Raw genomic sequence first — 22,374 nt, forward strand, 5'->3', positions numbered from 1 at the left:
AAAAGCTTTTTTAAACATTTTCAAGTAAATAATTACTCCAATATATCTCTTAACAACTTTTTACTTGGATAATTCATTTACTTAAAAGTAATATTTACTTGATCCAAGTAAAAATTTGCTAAGGAATATTGGAATTATTATTTATTTTAATCTAATCTTTTTTTCTGTGCAAGTATTTCTCTCTCTATGTAGAATGACACGAAGCTTCCGAAGCGTAATACGCTTAATGGTGATAATGGCGAACCCAATAATTCGGTAACACGAGTCTCGCGCGTTTTCGGACGGGGTGAGCGCACTCACGAATTCTCGAGGCCACGCGCTCGACAATCGCCACATTTTCGACAACTCTATTCTTCGCGAGATACAACGGAAATCGCATCGAGGATCATCCGCGCAGTCATCGACGCGAGACGACGCGAAGAAGGCAAGAGTGAGAAAAACGAGAAAAGGAAGGAAGAAGAAGGAAAGACGGGAAAAGAATAGACGGTAAAGGAGGACGGCGCCGCGGATATCTTTATTCCCGCGTCGGGTCTGATATTTATGACGGGAGGTGCGCGTCTTTCGACGAAACACCGCCGGTCGCTCCGGAGCAACAGGTAAATCGAGTAATCAAGCATCGTTAAAAGAAGTCGACAGCTTCTAGGCGTACGATGACGTCACGTGGACGCGATTTCATTACTGTTATCGAACGAGTACGTTACAGTCGCAATTACTCTCCGGACGACGGCGGGGCTCCTTCGCGTCTAAGAGAGGAGGATGCCGCGCGAGTGAGGAAAATCAACGGTCTGTCGTCGCGTCTATCGTACATCTCGAGATAAATCTTGTCGATAGTAATACTGTATCAAGCCTCGAAATCAAGTCGCGCTCGCAATGAGAAAAAAGTGTTCGCTATCTGTAATCGCTGGTAATCGCACAATGAACGAATTGCCGGCAGGACAATTTCTGCAGTAAGATTTGTAGTAAGACCTATTGTGGTAAATAAGACGGTAATGCGCTTGCCGAGATTAGCGTGACGAAGATTTGCGGCTGATCCGATGTAACTTTTCATCTTCCCTCTTGTAAAGATTGAAATACGCGATGAATACGGTACATTGAGAAGAAAATGCTTAGTATTCGTAACTATAATCGCACAGTGAAAGTATTAAAATCAGGACTATTTTTGTCGTAAGTGTCGTAAGTGGTATTAAAATGATAGCGATGACAGCCTTATGTTTATATTGTTTTACCACTATTTTTTTATTAGACCAATAAGAAAATTTAGTTGGCGCCGAAAACTACTATAATTCTAGTGAGATCAACACTTTTCTCTTTCTCTCTCTCTCTCTCTCCCCCTCTCCCTCTTCCTCTCTCGTTCTCGCTGTCAATTAATGTTAGCACAGCGAAATAAACCGTGCGCGATTCGCTTTCGGTGACCCCCTCGGCAAATCGATTCTTGCCGATAACGTCGATATCATCGCACCTGACAGAATCGCGTCTCCCTCCGGACGACAGGAGGCTCCGAGAGCGGTCACCTTCATTTCCATACACACCCCAATCGACGACGCGTCTCTGCCCACTGTTTTGTCCGCGGGAGGGAGGGGGCGGGCGCGCGACTTGGAAATTGGCAGAACGCGCATCGCACGCCACGGTGGTCCGGGCATTGATTAATGGCGCGCCTGTTGCAGCCCCGGTTACAATGCAATTTGCTTTGCGCGCGCTGCAACGCCGCGGTGGACGCGCGCTCGATCCCGAAGCGCGTCCGATAGCGTGTTTGCGCGCGGGGACGCGCGCCCTCGCGAGCGAACGAGCGAGCGAGAGAGAATGCGTGTGTTTGCAGCGAAGTGACAAAGCCGTGAGAAGAGTGACACGGTGACATGGAACGCGCGACAACTAATTAATCATCCTGCGCGGCCGAGCGCCGCTGCTGCACCGCGCCGGCCGTTCCGCGTCGATCGACGGCAAGGTGTGCGTGCGTGGGTGCGTGCGTGTGCGCCGCGCGCGGGCACAATGAATGCATCGGCATGCCGTCCTTTTGATTCCGCCGAACGTCCTGTGACCCGCGCTGCCGCAATTGCGTGCACGCCCGTGCGTCTTTCTCCTTTCGCGAACGTCCTATTCTCCCGCCGCTTTCCCTTCTCTCTCTCTCTCTCTCTTGATTTCTCGTTCGTTCGCTCGCTGCTCCTCTATGTCTTCGTTCCCATCCATCGTGTGTACCCAGTTGCACACATATGTACAGAGGCAGCGATGCGTTCCCGTTCCCTCCCAGCCAAATACCGATCGCCATTCGATTTGCCTATCGGCACTGTTGCAGATACGCGTTGAATCGCGTCACGCTTACCGACCGCGGCGGTTTCATCAGGGTGGACACACGCCGATGCTCGCCGGCAGAAAGTACGCGATCGCGCGTGTTGGTTTAACATTAATTACGCGCCGGCGAGTGGTCGAGATTAATGGCTGCGGTATGCCGTGTAATATGTAATATCGGCAACACATTCGACCGGTGTAATGTATTATAAACGCCGGCAAGTAGATTACTGCGTGCAGTTTCGACGATACACTTTGGCCGGCCGGTCGGCCGGTTACCGGTCGATGCTAATGGATATTTTTCATTCACTTACCGCGATAAATGGGCTCGTTGTATTTAGCGCCGGCGCGCTCTCAAACGGCGGAATTAAATATGCCGGCAGGTGCGCGCACGCTAAGTGTGTTATCATAGCGGCGTTCTGTCAGGGACACATTTTATAAACGTGCGATAATAATCGGATTTCCGCGGACCTCTCGTAAAACGGCGTGTCTCTCCGCTGTGTCATTAGTTTTAACTTAATATCATAGTAATTGACTATAACCTAATGTCGTTAAAGTTATTTATACCGCTGGACATGGGTGTCTCTCGCTCGCTCTCGGTAAAACCGCGCTCCGGCCAACGGTCCCGGAAGGGGACCGTTTTCTCGTCGTCGCTCCCTGCAAAATTCACCGCTACCGGGCGTCTCGTGAAACATGGAGGAACGAATAAATGTCGAAGCAGCCGTGGAATCAAAAGAACTCATCGCGAGCGGGAGACCGTTCCGAGGATCCACGGCGATTTCGTTAAACTATTGACGTCAACCGCACCCCGGAGCGCAATCTTCCCTTCTGCGACGAGGTGTAGCGCTCGTTCCTCTCTCCCTTTTTCTCCGATTCCTCGTCGTGCGCGCGCCACCGTCCCACTCGCACGTGCCCGTGCGTAGTTACACGTGTGCGAGCCGCAATACACTTCGCGCCGTTATTTTCTCTCGTCGCCGAGTCTCGTTTCCTCCCTGTTTCTCTTTCCCTCCTTCTCTCCTTCCACCTTCTCTTTCTCTCACTCTCTCATTTCACTCGTCTCTTTTTTCCCGCATTTTCCCGGGCCATTAGTGCCAGAGGAAGACATCAGCTTCCACTCAGTGATTACCGGAGAACCGAATTTGCATAACACACGAGTCGCACGCGCGCTCGCTCGGTCGCTCGCGCGGCATCGCCATTTACATTTTATTTTAATCGCGCTAATCGATCGAATCGTCGTCCACTCCCCCGCAACGAACTCCGGACCCCCACGGAACGAGGGTGGGAGCCGATCAGCCAGCCGGCCGAGCAATCCGAGACGGGGGCGGGTTCGGGCACTTTAAATAAAAATAAAGTGTGTCGTGGGCGCGTACGAGCGGACGCATTAGCGATTGCGAGAGAGGGACGGGCGAGTTTTTAACGAGATGCCGACTTTCCTCCGCTGTCGCAGTTTGTCTGCGACCGGTCCGATTCCCAGAGCCCGCGACACGGCGGCCCGTCGGACGAAGGAGAACGATTGTTATCATGAAGTATCGCGGCGTTCTCCGAGACGAAAATTTAAATTCAACACTGAGTCTTCAAGGATAGGAAAACGGAAATACGTTATCATTTGTAGCATCAGAGGGAGTACAATACAAGACCTTTGAAGACTTAATGTAGGACTAAACTAGACTTAAGGTAGAACTAAAATTTCGACTCGGGTCTATTGTGAAATATCGTCCACTATCATCTCCCTTCTCTTTCTCTGTTTTTTTTTTCTTTCTTTTTATTCGCGGAACAATTTCTCCGAATCACTCCGCGGTCGCGTTTCAGTTAGGTATCTCTGCGTGGGCTGAAAAATACCCCCGTATAATCCAATCGAAATGATACATCGAGTCTCGTTGGAGCCGTAGGTTAATTTATCGGGACGCTAACTCAAAATCCAGCAGTTAACGTCAGACGAAGCGTCCAGCCGGGCTACTTATATCGCGAAAAGAACCGGCAACTTCCTCGCATGATAAAACCGTCCCATCGTAGCGAGAGCTCCGGGAGATAGGAATAACTTTCGCCGCGTATGTCGTATTTGTGTGCATTACGGGAATTGGACGGTGGCGGCGGCGGTGTTGGTTCACGCATCGCCTACGGGTGCCCCGAAGTACCGCGACGGCCTGAGGAGAGGCGCACGACCTCTGAGCGACCCCGAAGTACCGTCGTCATCGTCGTCGCCGCCGTCGCCGCCGCAGAATTCATGTATTTTCTGGATAATAATTTCGTCGGATGCTTCCCTCTTCTATTACCGGCCACAAATTACAGCGGGCACGGGCACGGCGGCAGTAGTTTTGATATACGATCCATACTCCTCCGCGATCAAGCGCGATTTATATGGTGCAACAATAACGTTTACCCTCCGTACTAGAGTATCCCCCGTGTATATCACCGACGACAGTTTTACTGTGGCGCGCAACGAAAACGAGAGAGAGAGAGAGAGAGAAGAGAAGAGAGAGAGCAACTCGCCGGCGAGTATTATGTGTGTATAATCGCCGCGGCTTCAACGCGGATTATTTGCGCTTGCGGTCGTGTTACATCGCATTCGTTATTATGCAACGCGTCGGTGTGTGTGTGTGTGTGTGTGTGTACACATACGGACGGGTCGACCGTAATAAATTACTTTACGACACGCGGGCGCACCCCAAGTTTTTTGCACCGGATCAACTGTACTCCTGGCGCGTTACGCGATTCATTAACGCGCCGTCAATTACCGAATTATTCAATTGGCGGGTCTCCGGCCGTGATCGTTCGAGGCAATTCGTCGGGGGATCGAGAGATCTTTCCGCGAGTCGCTCGAGGATGATTTTCATCGAATTCTGACCAAGCTGATCGATAATTTAACCCGAGAGTAACATTCGCGATGTGATGTCGCGCTGAAGTAATATCATAGGTCTCTCAGGCCTACGTTACGACGAAAAGATCGAGAAAATCGTGTTTCTTTGCATCTCCCCGGTCTTTTGTAAACTATGATATTTATTACCAGTTTTTATGTATTGTCTTTGTAGACTGGTTGCCGTCAAGAAATCAGTGGATCAGGCTGATAATTGCAGTGGTAACATGGAGCAAACTTTTTCCTTGGTTTAATAAAATTGGATTTAATAAAATTTCCTTGTTTGAAACGAATTTGTCTTTTGAAATAGAGCAAACAAGCGAATATTTGTATCAACAAGCAAGATTGTTTAATTTCTTAAACAAGAAATATTTTTCTACGTCGAATAATATATTTCTTTTATACTTTTATGCAAAGTGATGATAAGAAAAAGGCGTGTAAACCCAACATGCTGCCGTCAAGTTAAAATTACTTACTTTTACTCAAGTGCTATCTGCTCTGTATTGCTGACACAGATGGAAATTATGAACTGTTCAACAATTCTCATTACTGCTCATCGATCAGCTTGATCAGAGTTTGGTGTTATTCTCAGGATCTCAGAGTATCCTCCGAGGATCCGAAGTCTCAACGTGCGCCTCTCGCCTCTTTGTCTCTGGAAATGCCGAGGAAGAAATGCTCGCCGTCTAAGAATAGGATTAATGATACCGGATACAAGAGCGGGAGCAAGAGGGAGGCCAGAACCGTTCGTCCGAGAAGGATTTATTCAGCGCGCGTTACGATGAGACGCGGCCGCGAACGAGCCGCTATTCCCGGCGGTGTGTGTATCCGTTTCGAGAGCCGCATTGTTGCAATGCATTTCGATATTAATCGTAATTGAAGCATTTAATGCCCGGCAGCGTCGATATTCCAATAATTCAGTCCCTTCCTGTCACGGGGTGTAATGGTGTGAGGTGCAAGGGTTCCCGTTCGATTCCCGTGGGATCTGGTCCTTCTCGGTTCTGCGGCAATGCATCACTCTGTCCGCAGCCCCGTAACTCACCGCGCGACTCACGCTCGCACACGCACGCACGCACACACGCACGGTCAATAAACACGCGCACACGCGCGAAAGGGACGCGTGTGTGCGTTACGGATGCGGCATAGCGATGGAAAGACGGGGTCGAACAGATATATGGCCCGAAGTGAACGACGTATCTAATCTAACCCTTCTGGACAAGATACTCCGTGATGGCCGAGGGGGTTGGCCGACCATGCGTTAACCATGGCCCCTGGGCGCAACCAAGTGTAATCTAAAATTACAAGAATCCACCGTGGGCTATGTCAGCCGACCGGTCGACCGGCCATTTGTCACGCGCCGCGACAATTGTTATCGACAGCGGTCCCGCCGACGACAATATATACACGCGTCACGGAAAAGTGTCGCGTGCGCACCGTCGACGGTGCTATCAGCGAGTATCGGGCGCACACCGTCGGCCGTTTGCGTCGATAGTTCGGAGTCGCGCGGCCACCGTCGCCGGGCGAGACAGCTCGTGACGTTCCATTACGCCGGTGTCGCAGCCCGGCTAACGCGGAGTCGCGTCGATTAACGCCGGCGAGAATAGAAGACACTTCCCGCGCGTGCCTGCGGTCGAACTTCGCGAGACGGACACTGCCGGTTTTGTCCGCCCGCCGAGGATCCCCCCGGCGAGGTGTAAAAACCCGATGAAATCGACGCGACCGGAAAGTTCGGCTTCTCGCGTTTTTCTCCCCCGGTGAGTCTCGAATAACCCCGATGGGAGCGGGAAACCATTAGGCTTGACACAATTGCACCGCGGGTGTCCAAGCGAGAGCGATTAACGCGAGATGAGGAGGAGAATAGGAGAGAGAGAGAGAGAGAGAGAGAGAGAGACGATGACTCTCGACGACGAGCTTTCTTGTTACCCATTATCGGCCGGCAGCCTCGGCGAAAGTGAAATGATAACCGCCAACTAGAATAATGATTCGGAATGGGCGCGACCGGGTAGATGCCATCGGCAGATAGGGCCCGCATCGTGGCATCTGCTACGTCCACTTTTGTCACGGAGGCGCTCGCAGCAGCAGCGGCCGATGCAGATTCAGCCGATAAGAATAATGATCGAAACGGTCTGCGCGCGCGAACGCGTGTGAACGACACGGCGGCGATTCGCATCCGAGATTCGCAGCGCGGGCTCTCCGTGCCTCGTTTCAGGCGCGCCGCGAAAATCCTCGTCGCGATCCTCCCTCACCCGCAGCGCGCGCGTTGCGACCTCGAGCTCGCCATGAATGGCCCCCCGACACTGACCTATCCAGCGGGATTCCCGCCGCGGTCTTCCGGAAGACTTCATATCGCCCGGAGATGATCTGTGCCCGTATTGTAAAATTATGCCGCGCGTCGTAATAACGTATGCTAATCGGTGGTACGCGTGACCGTGGAACGAGCGCGCTCGCGCGACATATGCCTCGCCGGTGGGACGAAGAGGCGTTGGCGCGCGAGAAACGCGGGGGGACGATGGTAAGATTGTCCTCGGAAAAATTGGAGAATAGAATTACTCGTGAAACACGACGGGAATTTGTAGCCTTTGAATTAGAAATTCATTACTAATCTCTTGGAAACGACACAAGTCCTTCAGAAAGGGATTGTAATTTCAGGTGGTAGGAAAATATGACCTCGAAGGTTGATATATATTGTTTTTTTTTAACATCCTATCGGTATGTAACGTTCTTTTTAGCGACAGATAATTATTTTGGTACTATTAAGTTAGAGAAGACCATAGCCAAGAAGTAGAAGTAATCTTCAAATTGGAAATTAATATAAATTAACTTCTTAAAAATAACACATAGGTTTTTCAGAGAGAAAATTTAACTTTAGACAGTAGAAAGACGCGTTTTTTTCAACGCTTTCAGCGTTGACAGCTGTCTTTTTCATTAAATATTCTGTCGGTACGTAACACCCTCTCTCTTTAGCGACAGGTAATCACTCTAATACTATTCAATTCAGGAAGGCGATGGGGGGTACCGAATGTCGAAAAGAAACAATCTAGCGGGATCCGTCACGCACAGCGCGACACGTTACCCGAACACCTCGGGTATATCCGTCAAACGTAGCTCCCAGCGCGACGATTAACTGTATCGACCATGGGAGCAAGACCTGGTCCCGAGGTATAAAGCTAGCGGGCCATTTAATTTTCGTCGCGACAGCGGGGAGGATAAACTTCCTGTAATTAATTATATCGATGTCGGGACGGCCGAGCGACTCTCGTCGATCCGATCCGCCAATATGTCCGTGCGATTTTCGTGCAGCGTGTCGCCGCGACCTCGAGGACGCGCGGCAGGAAGTGGTGCCTGCTCGCATTAGTCACAGACCATTTTGCCAGCAGGCGTGACGGGCGCGCTCTTTTATTTTCCAGCGTTAATTCGTGCCGCCCTTGTTCTCGTGACGACGACGGCGGCGGCCTGTCTCCGTCCGCGCGCCCCGCTTTTTCCCGCGCGTTTTAAAATCCCGCTCGGTGGGCGCGCGCTCCGAGCGAGTAAGCGGCCACGTGGCGGCATAGGGGTGCATCATAATGCATTCGTTGCCGTCGTCGTCGTCGTCGCGACGACGACGAGAGACGAGGCCGCCGCTCGCCTCGATCTCGTGCTCCTCCTTGTCGTCGACCCAGATGCATACATAATTAATGCCGGCTATTAACAGGACTCGCTAATGGGCCTAACGGCGCGTGAGCGCTTGACGTTTTACGTGCGGACGGACGCTCGAAATGCCGGTGATAAATATTGATGAATATCCCCCGAGTTACAGATATTCCCGGCGAAACACGCGCGCCGGCAGAAAATATTTCATATTTGTAAATGTAATCATCATTGTGAACAAAATCATAGTCAAGAGAACCTTCTTTCTAGTAAATATTGTACCCTAGTGTCATCGATAATAACCTCGCACACATGTTGCTACTACTATTTTTGTGGTTAAGTCTATAAAATGAGCGCACATGGAGGGAAAGTCATTTGCTGGCACAAGAAATTTTATACTGTCACAGCAAAATCTGTTACTATGTGGACGGCAAAACAACTTGTTAAGAGTAACTAATTGCCATTTTCGTTGGATTGCTTTGCTGAATTTACAAATTATTTTGCCGCGAGAACAAATTAGTAAATATAGGAGAACACTATCTTGTTCTAATAGCAAATTAACGTGTTAAGGACGGATTCACTCAGCGGAATATTTTCCTGGCGAACAGAACTGTTTTGTTTTTTGCTCTAATTACTCGAATAACTCGTTAATTTCGTCACGACAACTAAATTTTATCGCTGTCGCAACGAATATGCAGTAGCTACAATTTAGTTCCGCTGCAACAGCCAAATCATTTTTCCCCGTGTAGTTGAGGCGAAAGAAGATAACTGCAATTTCTCTCGCACATAACGACGCGCACTGGCCGGCGATCGGCGATTACTTAGATCAGCGCGTCCCGGGAGACGCGAGACCGATCACGGTTGATGTTTCCGCTCGTCGATACTTCGACGAGCCGAGCGTGCGGTGTCCGCGATGTAATACTAAGTAGCCGAACAGATCGTGTATGTGGGACAAGTATCTAGATTGACGCGACGGTTTGTTTCAATTAAGCGCACGAATAGGACTGATAGGGATAATTGCATCTACCGAGTAGATGAGGCTAACTGGCAACGGTGCAACGCCTCGTTCTACGCATGAGATCGGTTGCGTGGGCGCTAAATGAATCTCATAGACGGCTCTCGTCTGCTCTCTCGTCATCGTCTATTAAAATGAGTTGAACGTGCAACATAACGGTTGCGAGCGCACGATAAGTCGGGCGATCGCGCGCCTAGCTGCGCACAACCACCAAATTACCACCTGCGGGTCGTAAGAATCGCGCGTATCGTTTCGCACCGTTCGAGCCCACTCGTCGCGAGCGCACATCAAACGTGGGACGACTCGAAGCCCGCTAACGAGCCGCGACGTTCGCGCTCAAATATTTACGAGAGCGCCGACACAAAGGCCACGTCGTCGCGGCCTACGAAATGCCGGGAAAAAAGGGGTTGCGCTCGTTGTCGTCGGTGAGGGGCGAGTCGTATCCTCGCGATGATCAAAATGATCGAAAGGTGGCGAGAGTAAAGTCGACTGATTCCGGACAGAGAGAGAGAGAGAGAGTAGGGGGTAAACCGTAAGCAAAGTGAATCTCATTAGTCGTGCCCCGATGCGTGTCGGCAATGGCGAGGCGGGTCGGGGGCCTCACTTTGATGTCAAACGAAGCGCCCCGGGGCCGCAGCTCTGTGCGGCACACGCCGTTATTGTTATTACGAGCCGGGACCGGTTCTAATTATCGAGAAGGAACCGGAAGTCGCAGTCGGCGTGATTTTACCGGGGGCTCGGCAGCGGGGGTGCCGAGCCACGGGGATGATTCCGGTGCGCGTCGAGATGACAGAGCGACTGGGACCTTCCGACGAGCCACCTGCGTTTCCCCGATAAACGCGTTTACCGGCCAGCGAATGATGGATTTTCGGGCGTTCGACGCCCAGCTAATAGGTCCGGATACATGAATGCGAATCGTGTTCACCGTCGTCTCGCGGGCGTGTGACGAGCTCTAATGAGGTGCGAGGCCGCGTCTCGTGTCGCGCATGTCGATCAAGTACACTCTGCGCTGCGAAGAAGTATACTCTCAAGGTAACTGGTACCTGTCAAATTATTTTCTTAGACTGTCGCCGATAATTATGCCCGTGTGACATGCGCTACCTGAGTCGGTCAAGCGACCCGTGCACAGCGTCATTTTGACCCGTGTGTCTTGGTAAAATTTTATTTTCCCTAGGAAATATTCCTAAGAGTGTACACAGAAAAAAATAGTCTTAAATCAAGAATAAATATTCTCATATATAATAAAAAATATAATGTCTTAGAAGATTTTTAGTTTTTAAATTGAGTTCGAGTAATACTTGCATCGATACAAATTCAGTCGAATCAAGACTAAACATTTTCTAAGAAGATCATAATATTCTTGTTTATATACGAGAATATCTATTCTTGATTCAAGACTAATTTTTTCTGTGTAAGCTTTCAAAATTATATATTTAAAAAATCGGTTTTTTGAACATTCAATATCACCAAACCTCCCCCTATTCTCGCTTAACGAGCGACCAATCCGGGTTCGCGGAGGAGCGAGGCTCTCGAAGAGAGCGAGTCCTCCCTAAGTCTTATCTCTCCCTCTCTCGTGGAAGAACGCGGAAGATCGCTCGCGTCTCCACGCCGAATCTTCCGTTCGTGCGCGATTAATCGCACGTCGGGGGGTGACACGGAGTGTAAATCCGCGAAGGCGCAGGAGAGGGGAGGGCGCATGTCACACCGATTGCACATCCGCTTCCGTCGCCGATGGCTCCGGCCGCGCGCCATTATAAAATCGGCCCGGCGAAAGAAACGTAATATTTATTGCCGGCTTCCGTTCAATTAGGGGTTGACACGGGCCCGAGCAGGGGTCGACCTCCACCAGCTCTCGCTTGTCGATGCTTTCGAAATCTATGTTTCCACTCGTCCTCCCCCTGCCCTCGCCGCTGGTGCCGCTACTACTGCTGCTACTACTTTGCAGGGGCGCTCGAATTTATACATTGTTCACTCTCCCCTTCCGATCCGGGACGACACTCGCGAAACTGCTCGAGAGGCCTTTTTTCTTTCTCTCGCGGTACGGGGGCGGACGAAAGCGAGGGAGGGGGGGATGTAGAAAGCGTAGTAGCAAGGGGTTTGTAAATAACCGCTTTCTCGCGATAACGATCGGGATGTATTTGCGAGCGATATTTAGGGGAAGGAATAATAGATGACTGCGGAGATTGCGTATGAGAAAAATCTCCGATAAAGATATATTGAATTCAACTCATTGAGCAAGAACGTGACGTCGAGCGAAAATGACGTCGCGTAAACAGTCGCACTTCGCATCTGTATCGCGTCGCTGTCCACTTGACTCCGCGTTTTCGCGAGAACACGTGCTGCGACAATCGATAAAATGTTGTTAAATGTGAGATTAAAGCACGCGAATGTTAATTAAACTTTCAATTTAAACGTCCAGGAAAGAAGTGTGTTAAGATCGTCGAGGTTCGCATCGAGGTCCCATGGTGTAATGGTTAGCACTCTGGACTTTGAATCCAGCGATCCGAGTTCAAATCTCGGTGGGACCTGGTCACCCGGTGACGTGTTATTTTTTTTTTTATTATTATAGTTCCCACAAGTTTTTTACTGTATCTTTACAATGCGCATAATATTACCTGAGCGCATTTCCATTTATTTCCATATAAAATTGCTGCTGAATATATCCGATTACGTCACTCGCGCGTGATGCGGAACTTCAACTCTCGTGCGGCTAGAATACATTCAAACGTCATTTCTCTCTAAAACTAGTTCCTTTCTCATCCTTTCTAAAAAGGGATCGTTAAATTTAAATCCAAAATTATGGAAATGATTGTTTTCGCTTTTCCTTGATGCTAATTGGTTGTCGCTTGCCGCGTCGTAGCTTGCTTCACACGTGTCGTTTACAGCTGTCAAACCATTACGTGAATTCTACCAGTTCATCAATTTGCGTGTTAAAAAAGATAATTAATTAAAATAAAGAAATATATATATATATTGTTTTTTTTTCTAAATTATATGGTTCTAAGTAACGGAATTCGTTAAAGAAAAGAGGAGACTGAAAATTGGTTTATTACATGTTACGTTATCAAAACATATATATATATATGTATATATATATGATTTATTCTACTTATCTAGAAAGCAAGTCAAGAGAAAGTTAATTTCGCGCACAGGAATGTTTATTATTTCCCAGATCTATTTATGGAGATATTGAGAGTATTGGGAAAAAAAACGGATAAACTCGTTCCCCGCTGTGCGACGTGCCAATTGCGAAAGTCGCGCTCGATCTTCGGTCGAAATCGCTCAATCAGCAATCACGCGGCACCCAGTGCGTTCCAAAGCACACACACACACACGCACACGCATATACTCGTTCATTTATCGTCTAGGCGTAATCACCGAACGATCCGCGCGAGGCTCGGCGTTATCGCGATTCGGCCGCGAAACGCGGCCTCTCGTTCCGCGCGCTGTCCATCAGCCCCTTATCTACCGAATCACTGCCGGACGTATCCGTGACTCTTTTATTACCTGTCGTTTCGCGGCCGGTGTCGCTGTTACGGCGCGACGCGATAATACCGATAATCGGACGGGGAAAAGCGGCAGGAAGCGCGAAGAGGAGCGAGTCGAATTGCGCGCGCTCGAAGAAATACGATCGACTCTGTCGCGGTTGATACGCGAGTGATTAGAGGGCCGCGATACGAGGGTGATTTTCGATTCCAAATCCGACGAGGAGATTGGAGGATCGGACCGAGGAACGGGCGTGGTGGCGCACGAGTCGCGATGCATCGCGGAAGAACAACCCGTGCGCATTTACGAGCCGCGTTGCGCGCGAATTCCGCGTGGTTAAAAGAAAGGAAAGGGAGAAAGGAAGAAAAATCCAGCGCGTTATAAATTTCCCCGCCGAGTGCCTTGCGTAACTTTACGATCCGAAGATTTTTCCGACCGCAGGCGGGGAATAATTTCACGCGAACGAGCACGGGACGGACGGACGGCGCGTCGGACGAAGAGAGGAGATGAGACACCCGTGTGGAAATGTGCCCATGCTGCTTTATCGTAATCTGCGCCGGGGCAAGTGTCCGCGGTACGTTTATCCGCTGACCGTTTCGCGGCGCGCATAAAGAGCGGCTTTACGATCCCGCCGAGACGGCGTATTGTCAGGTGGGCGGACACGCGAAAGCGCGTCCGTATATCCACTCCGCAGGTGGCTAGCTGTGTACATAGGGCGTCCCGTGAAACTCGAATGCTTCGAGCTTGATCGTGCGATTGGGACCTGCGCTATCATGTCAAGAATATACGTTGGTTTTGCGACACCCTATGTATCATTTCATATATAATTTACATCGAATTTTCATCGTAGACTAATTAATGTTTAATCGGTTAATTATTTAAAGTTCACACGATCAACTGTCCCGAAGTGCCTACGAGTCTCTCACCCGTCGATAACGAGTTTTATCGCGATCGCGAACTTTCCGGGACACCGAGTACGTCGCGTCACACATCGGCGTATACACGTGTGCGCGTCACATGCCTCGTATTGTACAGGCATTAGCGGAGGGAAAGAGAGAGAGAAGAGAGATAGGTAGATAGATAGATAGAGAGAGAGAGAGAGATGCGATGGAAGCGTGCACGAGTCGCAAGCGCGAGGATAAGTGCGACCGCTCGGTCTGCGCGAGGGGCTTGCGGAGCAGCATCCATTTAAAATGCGGATACGATACACTTTTTCCCCCGTCCAGCGCTTTTCCCGCCGAGCCTGTTTCGTAAACACACGGAGGAGGTGGGCTTAATGGTGCGCGTTTATGCCGCCTCACGCGCTCTCTCCTGATCGCGCGCGCCCGTCGTCGCCTCGTTGCACAAACCTTCCTCGCGCCGCTACAAGCGCCGCGTGTACGCCCGCGCGATGATTAATTGAGATAGCGCGCGGTTAGCAGTTAGTCATGGCGGTAGGCTCGATCGGATTAGATAAGTCGCCCCGTGTCGCACGCCGACGGCGCGCGGCGGGGAAGTCGGCTCTGTCTTTTCGGAGAGTTGTCGTCGTGATTTATCGTCCCGACGTCAATTACCCGCGGATCCTTCCGAGTGGGCAAATTCAGAATACAAATATTGAAATCGCAATTGTCGGGTCGCGATGCGCCTTGGGAGAACCGCGCGCATTCACAATTGCGTTGCGCGTCAACCAGTTATTTTTACCGTCTCTTCTTGTTTTTTATACTCGTATCTACTTGTTTGTTATAAAATCTCGCAATCGCTAAATTTCGCCATCTCGTAGAAATGTATCCTCATTTCGCAATGCTTCCGGTACGCCGTACGCATTGGCAGACGCGGTAGTTTCGATAGCTACCGAGAATAATCGTCGAATCCCGACTGTTTGTTCCGCATGATTACTCGCGAATAACTCACTTCTCGTCGCCCGACGACCGCAGAATGCGGTATCAACGGCTTATCTAAGACGCCTCTCGTCGGGATCTACAGGTGTTGAATAGATCGTGCATATTCCTGGATACAGAGGGCGGGCGAGGGGGCGGATAACTCGTTATGATAATCACGGCGGCGCTCCCAATCAGGAGTAAATGGCACGAATGAGTAATCGGCGTTCATTAATCCCGGCTAGGTCGCTCGTTTCGTGAACCAGATACCCGCGGCGCGCTCGTATAAGCTCGGGTTTCTCAGCGTGGACGGCGCAGACGACGCCGACGACATTTTCCTACGATCGTTACCGGAAGTTCATCAAGATGTGACAACGCTATCGTGAAACTCTCCCGCGCGCGCGCGCGCGCGCGCTCGTAAAATACTTTCCCAATTTAAATTTGAGCGCGACGATCTCTCTCCCCTGGAACTTTCCGGTTAACGAGCGGAACCCCGTAACTCAGACGGACGATAAAATACTCGCCGTAATGACGAAACGTGTAATCGGGGTTCACACGAGCTTTCATCCTGATATACGTCGCTCGTAGAAGCGCGCCGTCGAAGAGGCATCGGAACGTTAATAGAACGCGCCGATCGTAAACGCAGATTCCGTAACGAGAGATCGGTCGGATCGATTTCTCCTCAGCGGAAATTGCACATTCCATTTTCTCTTCAAATTCTCTCGAATAAATCAATTTAACATAACAATAATCCGGATAAAATAATATCTCGAATGCCACTCGCCTCATTGCGACTATTTCGGGTTTGGCAGTAATACTGGCTGCACGGTAAAAAATTTCCCGTTAAATTTAAGCGGGAAGTCTACTGTGACAAGGGAAAAAACAGGCCGATTTTCCGAATTTTTTTTCTAACAAAATATGACTCGTACATTAAATTAAATTAAACCGTCATCTTTATTATATATTCAAGTATTTGTAAAAAAATTTTCAAGTCGAAATATTCAAAATTGCCGTCGTGGCACTCCTTCAAGTGCAGGTCCGTTTTTTTTAGGTGCCCAAACGGTGTACATGAAATCTCACGTCTGGGTGATCTGAAACAANAAATTTGATGTTATTATTGTTTATAACAATTACACAAAAAACGATATCAAAAAAATGCTCCGCCAGACGAGAGACACTATTCCAGAGAATATGTGGTTAAAATTTCAAGTCGATTCATTCATTAAAACTCGAGATATCGTGTACACCGTATTGAAAAACTTAGTTTCGAGAAAAACGCGTTTAAAGTTTCGGCATTAGTTTTTTCAATGAAAAAATCATTTTTAAGCTTCTTACCATTAATCGCCCATTCCTGCTTCATATAGTACACCTTCTTCTTCAAGGAAATCCTCTTTGAGTGCCGATCGCGCCGTTCTTCTTTCGATTCTCCCTTCTTTTGAAGTGTCGAACGACCGTTCGTTTGCTCGTGATATTCTGCGCTCGTCCACGGTGTTGCATAAATTGAAGGCGTTTGGTCCAATTTTGATGTTCATAACGTCCATCATTTTGAGGATACTGGAGTAGCCTTCATTGAAAATGCTCGCAGCACAATACGACGCAATATCGACGGTTTTTGCGCCGCTGAATGTTTGTTTCGGAGCTAACGATCAGATCATCTGTTGAAATCGTTTCTAACTGACTATAAAATATACCTAGTGACATCTGTTGATCGACTTGGAGTATTAGAAATGTTAGAAATTGAATTGCAAGTCACTACGCTGTACCCGCCGAACAGATAGAAATTTGCCGCAGATACGCGTTAGCGGAGCGCTTCGGTAAAAAGTCGAAATTTCAATGAAGAAAAATTTAGCCGGCTATAACACCTAATGTACCTTATTTTAGAGGATTTAAAGTATTTTTTAAGCCAATAAACAAAAAATTGATTTTTTGAAAATTTTACAGTAGACTTCCCCCTTAATACATTGCTTTTTTCACACGTTTCAAACGATCCACTTAAGTTTTTGTGTAAATTGACGGACAAAATGAATATGTTGAAAAATAGCACGAACATTATGTCAAAAATTAATTCAAGATTAATATATTAATCGACACTGAAGTGTAAAATGTGTTACTTTAACACTTATTGAATTTTACACACATTGAATATCGGCACAGCACAAAATGTTGAGATAACATAAACACGATATGTTAAATTGACGCATGTCAGAAATTTAACGCAAGAATTTTAACACGAGTACAAAATGTTTTTTAACGTGTATTATACTATTGCTACGGCCTCTGGCAAACCTCGCGACAAATATACACTCGCCATATATATTTATATATAGCTACTAACTGGATGTCCAATAAAGTTATGTTATTATTATTATTTCATTAGCTCGAAGATAAGAGTTGAGAAACGTGCAGACGCTTCGAATGTGATCGTTGCCCTCGGCGGACTCGCGTGCGACGCGATATCAGGCGCGCGGGCGCGGCCACTTGGCTCTCTAAATTAATAATCGCGCGAGGTCGAAGTAGCCGCTTATCGCGGCGATAGTTGGCCCTCTGAAACTTTTAAACGTCCCGACGACGAAGGCGTTCGGTCGGTCCGCCGGCCCGCCGGTGTAGCGCGTGGCGCGCGCTCTCGCGAGCGAGCGGAATAAAAGTTACGCGGCAGTAAATTAAAGAGATTTATGCATCCTTCCGCGACGCCGGATTTATCGCGCTTCGGGCTCTCCCGCGGTGAAGCTTAACTGATCGACAGTGTTGAGCTTACTTGGCGAATGTGTCCGTCGGATAGCGAGAGCGCTCCCGCTCGAAAGCGCGCATAACTGCCGCCAGTCCCCCCCCGGAACTTAGCGGCTGTAAAGTCGCCGTCGTAGTCTACCTTATCCGCGAGATAATGCCCGGCATCGTGTCCTACAACGTCCGACAAAGGGACGCGAGACGAAGGATGGAAGAGAGGGTGGGAGAACGACGATACGGTGAACGACGGTTAAACGGCTATTGAGTATCGTCGAGTTCGGAGAGATCGGGTTAGCACCTGACGATCAGCGAACCGTCGAGATTAACGCGAGTTTTGCCAACGAGTGGGTCGTAGACGCGTAGCGACGTAAAGTCGCGCTGAATGTGATACGATGTAATATCACACGAGCCCGAGTCGAAGTTTTGATGCTACTTCGACTCTCTCAAGGACAGTTGGCGCTTGCTTAAATGGCTTGTAGGCTAATGAAAACCCACTTTCGTGATACTGACACTCGTTAACTCCTCACTTGAATTCTATAGATCCATTTTAACGTTACCTTGAACAACCTATCATGACGCTAAAACAACGAAAACGGAAATTAAGACGTCGTCAGGGTCAAAGTAGGAGTAAAATTACATTATTAGAGTTGAAGTTGAACCTATTTTGTTATCTCATCGTGCTCTTGTACTTCGCTCCTACTGTATTGTAGAATTAAAAGTTTAACATAGGACCAAAATTTCGACTTAGGTGAGTGAATATGTGTGTGTGTGTGTGTGTGTGTGTTGAGTGCGAGCTGCGCGATGTAACGTTATAATTGGACTTGGCAGAGGCCGATATTGCGCGAATCGCGAGACGACGGAAATGAAGCTCGGAAATAACGTGCTCGGATTCCGTCGCATTAAACTCGCGTCGCGCGCTGAAAAAGAAATACATTTTGCTCGCTGAGGCTCGTTTTTACCTTCGCCGCCCCACGTCGAAACAATAAGCCGATACGCGCGATTCCGACTCTTCCGCCTTCCGTCTTCCGATCGTAACGCGCGTCTACTTTTGAGACAAGACTTATGGCCGTCTTGCCGGCTAAATGGTGTTCTTATCCGCGAGATAATGCACATCGTCCTCGCGCGGATTACTGCGAATTCAGGCGGGAGAGAGACGGCGAGGGGCGCCGGCGACGTTAAGTGACGCAGCCGATTGGATAACAAACATTTTATCGCGTTTAATTTTCAGAGTGAGCCGCCCCTCCGCGTGCACGCGAGAGTTAAACTTTAACAGCTCCTTCGGCAATAAATAATATTATGCACGGGCCGGGGGAAAAGCGAGCGAGCGAGCCGCGGGGCAATTAAATAAAATGTGATACCGTTCGAGTTATGACGGGAATCTTTATGACTTATGGGCCGTGTACGGCGTATTCCTTAAATCCGGGCGTAAAGTAACTCCCCCGTTTACGTGTATACGCCCGTTTACGCGCGCGCGAAAGAGGCGCGTACAACAGCCCCTTGCGCGCCGTTGTCTCCAAGCGAGATCCCATCGATCGCCGTGCCCGGAATGTTCTTTCGCGGAGAGAGGAAGAAGAAGGATCTGCTCGATAAGCAAGCTAAATATTCGCAGACGCTCGCGCAAATATCGGTAAATAACGTTATCGCTCGTATCGGAAGTATCGCGCTATCGGTACGACGCGGCGCGTAATCCCGACGCTGAGAAACTTCACGCGAATCCGACTGTTCGAGGGCCCGTTTACCCGTAAAACCTCGATACCGAAGATTTACGCGCGTCACGTCAATTATAAACGTGTTTTATTACGGCCTCCGTTAGGGAGGCAACCTCCGTGGAGACCGTGCGGGGGCCTTCGCGATTTTCCGCGACACACCCTCCGATCTGTCGTGTCGTAAAAATGTTATTAGACCTCGAGCGTTGGGAGGCGGGCGACGTTTAAATATGACGAAAAATTATCTTTTTTTTTTATACGCCCAAGACGCGCGTCTCGCGCGTAAAAGCGGTCCGCTCCGTAAAATCGAGTCTCCTTCAGGAGACGCCCGGAAACGGCGTCTTCTTCCTCCGAGGGAGATCGTCGAAGGAGAGGTAAACGGAAACGACGGTGACGGTGTGGTGAGGTGAGATGTGTGTGTATGCGTGTGTGTGTGTGCGCGCGCGCGCCTGTTGGACTCAACGTGAACTACAATGTCGCGACTTAACTGCGCCCTAAAAATTGTTTGTCTACGCGACGCTTTAGAGACGCGACTTATACGATCCATCGCGGCGCCCCTTTTAGCAGGTCCATCTCGCGCTCGTTACTGTCATTGTTTAAGGATGGACTTTAAAGCACCGGGCCGATAAAGCTGTCCGCGACGAGGCGGAGATACGTCGCGCCCGCGTTTCTCCTCGAGAGGCGAAACGGTTTTCGCCGCTTCCTCGCGTTCTCCTTCGGTGGAGAGTTGACGTTTCCTCGAATGTATGAAGAAACGGGACTCCGAAACGCCGGGGGGTTTTCATTGAAATTTTGCCAATTTCGAAGCCACCGAGATACCGCTGGCCGAATCTAGATGCCCGATACGGAGCGATTCGATATTCCGGGATCTGTATTTGGCAATCGGAACACTCGCAGGATCTCGGAGATGAATAATATCTCGCGTATCCGATCTCAGAATGGTGGGCGGGGGGAGGGCTGCTCTGTTTGCGCGTTCTCTCTCTCTTTCTCTCTGTGAATTTTTAGCCGGTATCGCGCTTGGCAACCCGGTCGAATCTCTTAAATAGCGTCCGTCGTGAAATTGGGTAAACGCGAAATATTCGCCGGCGATGCGCGCGCTCGTGTTTTCGCGAGTCAGCGCGCGCAATACTTGCGCGGCGGCACCCTTTCTTCCCTCCTGGCGCAAACTGCGACCGCGATTTTCCTCGGCGACGACGTCGTGAAAACTGTCTCTCACGGAGACCCGGCAGAAACGCGAATCCCTCATTAAACATTCGTCTCTCATTAAACCAGAGCGCGATCTAAGACCTTAATTCGGCGATGAGGAGTAATTAAGCGACGTGGCGGGCGGGCGGGCGCGGGTGCCGTGGCACTTTGTTTCGCCGTAAACCGAGTTTAATGACTTCATGTAAAAATACCCCATCGGCTTTACGATGGTCCCGCTCCTCCTTTCCCCTCCCCTCCCATCGGGAGTCTTCGTTTCCCTTCTCGTGGGAGCTCTCGTCTACGGCCATAATTTTATAGTTTTATGTAAACTGTATCGGGCCGTGAAGCAACGGGCGTCTACGACGCTTTGATGGTGATTGGCGTACACCGTGAGATATAAGATTCTCCCTAGAAGTCCAGTGTTTGCCAAAGGGTGCGCGTGTTTCCTTGCGAAAGATCCGGGGGTGATAGTGTGTGCGGTAAAGGCTCAATTCAACACGTCGGTTGCTTGACTCAAACTCGGGGGCGGAATTTTTCCAACCATATAAGCGCGGAAAATTTTTACCTTTTTTGAGGAGCCATCAAACTAAGGTTTATCAATCTTATATATGAGGAAAAGTGCTAGATTCAAATAATTATTCTAATAGCAAATTTTTCACTTAGATCAAGTAAATTTTATTTGGATCAAGTAAATATATATATATATATATTTTTTTTTTTTTAATTTTTGAATAGGAAAATGAATAAATTTTCTCTTTGGAAAATTTTTAAGAAAAACATCTCGTAGATTAAATAGAAGCTAAAGATATTTTTTATGTTCATTTTTGAGACATAAATGAAATGAATCACCGGCGATACACCAGTAGCCAACATGTTAAGCCTGTCGTTTCATCAATTCGTTAGAATGATCGATCGGTTTTCGTTTCGTCGCTCGCATGTTTCGTCTAGTCCAAAGTTTAGATACTTACCTATGTCGGTTTATCGGTTTCTCAACGTTGAAAAGAAGCATTCTCGATAAAGTAAAACGCACGTGTTAAAAATAGCATTTCCCTCCCGCTTTTAGATAACGATAAGTAGGCGAGCGCTTATCGATGATACGGCTCTGCGAGATGCTGTCTTTTTTTAAACATTAAGGTTTCATCGTCTCGGATTCTACGTAAACGCCTCGACACGCGCTTTTTCGATCCGCTTGAATCGAAGCTGCTGCGCCATAAATAAGCGATAACTGTAACGGCGGAACAACAGATCGGGTAACAAAATTTGCAGAACGGGACGATACGGGGAAGCATTATCTGCGAGTGTTTTGAGTTGCCGTGCGTCTTTCTTTTTCTCGTACGACTTGCCTGATAACGAGCGATCGATAAGGGGTAATAAATATGAAGGATGTTGTGCTTCTAAAGCATTTTCATTCCAACGATTAAAATACTTCGTCACTGAACCAGCGCTAAAAGTAATGTACGAAGTCTCTAGGTATTGAAATATAATTGATGTTAATTGATGGGATTAATTATAATTTATTTTTCCTATAATTTCGTTACTGTTGGTTATATTGTCGTGTTATGAAAGGTAAAATATTATTTTTTGGCACCCGAAATATTTTGTACGTCAGTCGACATTACTTAGAATTAATATTACATAGTT

The 22,374-nt window shown here is 48.7% G+C and overlaps 1 long non-coding RNA gene and 1 other non-coding gene across 2 annotated transcripts; one reads left to right on the top strand and one right to left on the bottom strand.

Annotated features, from left to right (window-relative positions):
* The first annotated feature begins 12,232 nt into the window (after positions 1-12,232).
* Trnaq-uug lies at positions 12,233-12,304 on the top strand. The gene has a single exon. It is a non-coding gene; the product is annotated as a tRNA-Gln (tRNA).
* Positions 12,305-16,053: 3,749 nt separating this feature from the next.
* LOC106744353 lies at positions 16,054-16,889 on the bottom strand. The gene is made up of 2 exons (XR_001374442.1): positions 16,454-16,889; positions 16,054-16,209 (listed from the first exon to the last, which is right to left on the bottom strand). It is a non-coding gene; the product is annotated as an uncharacterized LOC106744353 (long non-coding RNA).
* Between the last annotated feature and the right edge of the window lie 5,485 nt (positions 16,890-22,374).

The sequence above is a fragment of the Dinoponera quadriceps genome, unplaced genomic scaffold, assembly GCF_001313825.1.
Source record: "Dinoponera quadriceps isolate SergipeBrazil2010 unplaced genomic scaffold, ASM131382v1 scaffold777, whole genome shotgun sequence".
Classification (NCBI taxonomy): Eukaryota; Metazoa; Arthropoda; class Insecta; order Hymenoptera; family Formicidae; genus Dinoponera; species Dinoponera quadriceps.